Source organism: Hakea prostrata, chromosome 8 (genome assembly GCF_041222555.1).
Source record: "Hakea prostrata isolate BN-2017 chromosome 8, UWA_Hpros_2, whole genome shotgun sequence".
NCBI lineage: Eukaryota > Viridiplantae > Streptophyta > Magnoliopsida > Proteales > Proteaceae > Hakea > Hakea prostrata.
In genome coordinates this window covers 35,431,081-35,435,435 of record NC_142607.1, presented here as the reverse complement: position 1 = coordinate 35,435,435, position 4,355 = coordinate 35,431,081, and positions in this window count along the sequence as shown.

Below are 4,355 nucleotides of genomic sequence, written 5' to 3'. Positions count from 1 at the left end.
AAAGGTCCTTGAGCAAAGGAGGGTTTCTCTTCTGTTGATGTTTATAGACCTGGTTACGCTCGGAATGAGTTGGATTCTTAGATAATGGATCATCTACACCTCCAATTTTAATAAGCAACACATTTAACCAGGTGTCCAAACCTGAGGAAAGGAACATGAACAAGTACTGCAATTTCCATAAAGACTATGGACATTACCCAGACGATTGTAGGCATTCAAAGGCAATATCAAGACATTGATAACTCAAGGGCATCTTGCAAGTTACATAAAGAGAAAGGACGATGATCAAGAGCGGAGAACAGCAGGAGAAAAGATAAGAGAATGATCAGGGAGTAGGGAACACAAGCGCAAGACTTCCAATGCAAAGAAAGGAAAGGAAGTGGTCGGAGCAAGCCGATCTCCAATCCTAACGATATTCTGAGGACTAGAGCCCAAATCCCTTGAAAGTTGAAGACAAAATCCAAATTTGTTGGTTTGGGAAAAGTTAGTACAACAAGAAAAGACTTGGTTCACAAGAGATTATCACTTTTATTGAATAGGACTAAAGAGGGGTATGTACCCTCACGATGATGAGATCGTGATTAAAGTCAAAATTGGTCGTCGGGAAGTTCATCAGTGCTAGTTGATACAGGATCGTCCATGGCCTCTTATCTTTTGAAGCTTTTCAAAAATTGAAGATGGAAAAGGACTTAATGCTACCAAGTTCAACACACCTATATGGGTTTGCAGGATCCTTAACTATAGCAGAAGGAACTGTTCAATTGGACACGGGAATCCATGATCCGGGTGAATTTCTTATTTGTTCAGGACTTTTCAGCATACAATGTTATCCTTGGGAGGCCAGCCTAACCAAGCTAGGAGCTATTGTGTAAACCAAACACATGAAAACAAAGTTTACCACAAATAAAGGCGTTGGTGAGGTAGCCTTAGACCAGAACACTTCCCGATAGTGCTAAATCTCATATCTAAAAGACAAAGGTAGATTGAAGAATGTTGTGGCCGCCACAGAAGTTTGGGATGGTCTGGATGAAGAGACAATGCAGAGACCCGAACTTGTGTAGAAATTAGAACATGTCTAGTTAGATTCTTCTGTGGAGGCAAACGGAACCTTTATTGGTTCAAAACAGCCAGAAGATTTCAAGAGGGACTTGAAGGAGTTCCTTAGGGAGAATATGGACTTGTTTTCATGGTCGGCAAAGGACATGTTAGGGATAGATGGAAACATAGTTGAGCACAAGCTTTAGATCGACCTGAAAGTGAAACCAATTATTCAAAGAAGAAGAAATTCCTCAATTGAGAAGCATGAGGCTGGCAGGTCTGAAATTGATAAGTTCGAGGAGTTCAGGATTTACTGAACCAATCAAGTGTCCGACCTGGTTGACCAATGTTGTAATGGTTAAGAAGGTGAATGGCAAGTGCGGATGTGCACCGACTACACTTCTTGAATAAAGTGTGCACAAAGGATTGCTACCCCCTACGTCAAATCGATCTTCTTATTGATGCAATGGCTAGAAATGAAACTTTAAGTTTCATGGATGCGTACTCGGGGTACAATTAGATCTTAATGCATAAGAATGATGAGAAGTTTACGGCGGTCATGACCGACTATGAAAGCTACTATTATTAATTAATACCCTTTGGGCCAAAGAATGTAGGAGCTACCTATCAAAGGGTCGTGAACAAGACTTTCAAGGATTTGACAGGGACAAAATATGGAAGTTTATGTGGATGACATGCTGGTGAAAAGCTTGGAATGATCAAGTCACATTTCCAACTTAACAAAAGTATTCGGTGTATTAAGAAAGTTCCAGATGTGCCTTAATCCAAAGAAGTGTATGTTCAAAGTATCTTCGAGAAATTTTTTGGGATTTATGGTCTCACAACGAGGGATTGAAGCAAATCTAACAAAAATCCAGGCCTTGATTGATATGAAACTACCGAGGACCGTTTGGGATGTACAATGCCTAACTGGACGAGTAGTGGCCTTAAATAGATTCATTGCTTAGTCGAAAGAATAATGTCTACCATTGTTTAAAGCATTGAAAAATCTCAAAGGTGATAAAGAGGCATGATGGACAGAAGAACGTCAAAATGCTTTTGAAAAATTTGAAGGCAATGATGGGAAGGCCACCCTTGCTATCTTGACCAAAGAAGGGTGAAAAACTACAATTGTACAATTCTGTGGAAAATACATGATTGAGCATAGGATGTCCTAAGTAGCCTACCCCTAAAGCAACAGACAAGCCAAAGTAACCAATAGAACTTTTCCCTAAAGAATCAAAAAGCGTCTGGAGGAAAATAAAGCACTTGGGTCAAGAACTTCTAAATGTCCAATGGGCATAGAACAACTGCCCAAACTCCAACTGGGGAAAAAACCATTTAGATTAATGTATGGGTCGGAGGCTCTGGCTCTAGTGGAAGTAATGGCCGGGACTCTTGGAGAAAATGGAGTTCGATGAAAAGACAAATAAAGAAAGACTAATGGACAACTTGGAATTCCTTGATGAAGTTCGGGTGAAAGTAGTAATCCAAATCCAGACAGTATCACAGTTATGTATCAGCTTACTATAATGCACGAGTGAAGAACCGTCAATATCATGCAGGAGACTTTGTCCTAAGGAATATGACCGCCTCAAAACCCTCGGCATCAAAGAAAGTTGGACCCCTCGTGGGAAGGACCATATGTGGTCGTGTGAAGCAAGTAGGATCGGAAGCCTACTAACTAAAAACTCCTAAATTCGGGTCAAGAACTTGATCGGTTGTGGAATTTAAGAAATTTGAAGAAATATTATCAATAACTCTCTTTTTTACAGTCTTTGTACTCTCAATCGACAGTTTGTAACGCGGCTTAGACCGAATATTTAATGAAATTATTCTTTTCTAAATCCAAACCCCTTTTATTGGGAGTGTTAGGTCTGGTAGTTGGTGATTAAATAGAGAATCTAAAGGGCTTCGGATTTTTCGACTAGGACCCCCTAAATACTTAGAAAAATCTTGTGAATTTTTCTAGGGAAGGGCTTCCCAATTTTTCGATTTTCCCAATTAAGACCCTAGAACACTTAGAAAAATCTTGTGAATTTTTTTAAGGAAGGGCTTCAGTTTTCCTGATTAAGACCCTAGAACATTTTTATATGCATAGAAAAATCTTACGAAGTTCTCTAAGGAAGGGCTTCGGTTTTCCCCATGAACACTTAGAAAAGTCTTGTGAATTTTCTTAGGGAAGGGCTTCATTTTTCCCGATTAAGACACTGGAACACTTAGAAAAATCTTGTGAATTTTTCTAAGGGCTTCAATTTTCCCGATTAAAACCCTAGAACTCTTAGAAAAGTCATGTGAATTTTTCTAAAGAAGGGCTTCGGTTTCCCGACTAAGAACTCATAAATACTTAGAAAAAAATCTTGCCAATTTTTTCTGAGAAAGGGCTTCGGTTTTCCCGATTAAAACCCTAGAACACTTAGAAAAGTCTTGTGAATTTCTCTAAGGAAGGACTTCGGTTTTCTTGACTTTAACCCCTGAAATACTTGGGAAAATCTTAAGAATTTTTCAAAGGGTTACGATTTTGCCTACTTCGACCAACATTGGTCTAAATAAACGAACTACTCTAGAGGTTCAAGATAGCTTTGTTCGCAAAGAATTTTTCATATCATTCAGGAACAAGTGCAAAAGCAGAATTTATATTCAAATTAAAGTTGTTCAAAAAAGTCATGGTACCAAAAGACTCAATGAGTCAATACAAAAAATTAAAAAGAGAAAGAAAGAAAGAAGAGTGGGTTGCAAGATCACTGGTTTGCGGTGACAGTGTCAGGAGGCACCAAAGAAGGATCAATAGTGTAGTGGGAGAGGTCGAGGGTCTCGCCAAAGGCTTAAGAATCGAGGCTTGTTGGGGGCTCGTCGCTCAAATAGCTATCTATAATAGGATCGGCCAAGACAACAGTAGGTTTCCTGAGGGTCCAAGAAGGGGTATTGATCTTTAACTCATCGAAGATCTCAATATTGCAAACCTCTCGATGAGGTGCAGTATCAAATTTAGGATCCTTGCTCAAGATTGACCTCCAAACTTCATCTTGACCATTCCAGTAAGCCATCGTGTTATATTGAACTAGAAAGGAAGCCAAAATCTTTTGTTCAAATATTTTGAGACATAAGCCTTCCATACATCCACCATATATCACTTGGTCGGGCCCTGAAGGAGCATTCATCATTAGACAATCCTGTAGATCATCCCTATTGGGAAATGCCATGTCAACATTGCCACATTAGCCTCCATTAGTTTTGATGATAACAAACATGAATTACTAGTGTCTATATCAAGTTGTGATTGTCTAGCTCATTACAAAAGCAAGTGAACCAAATCC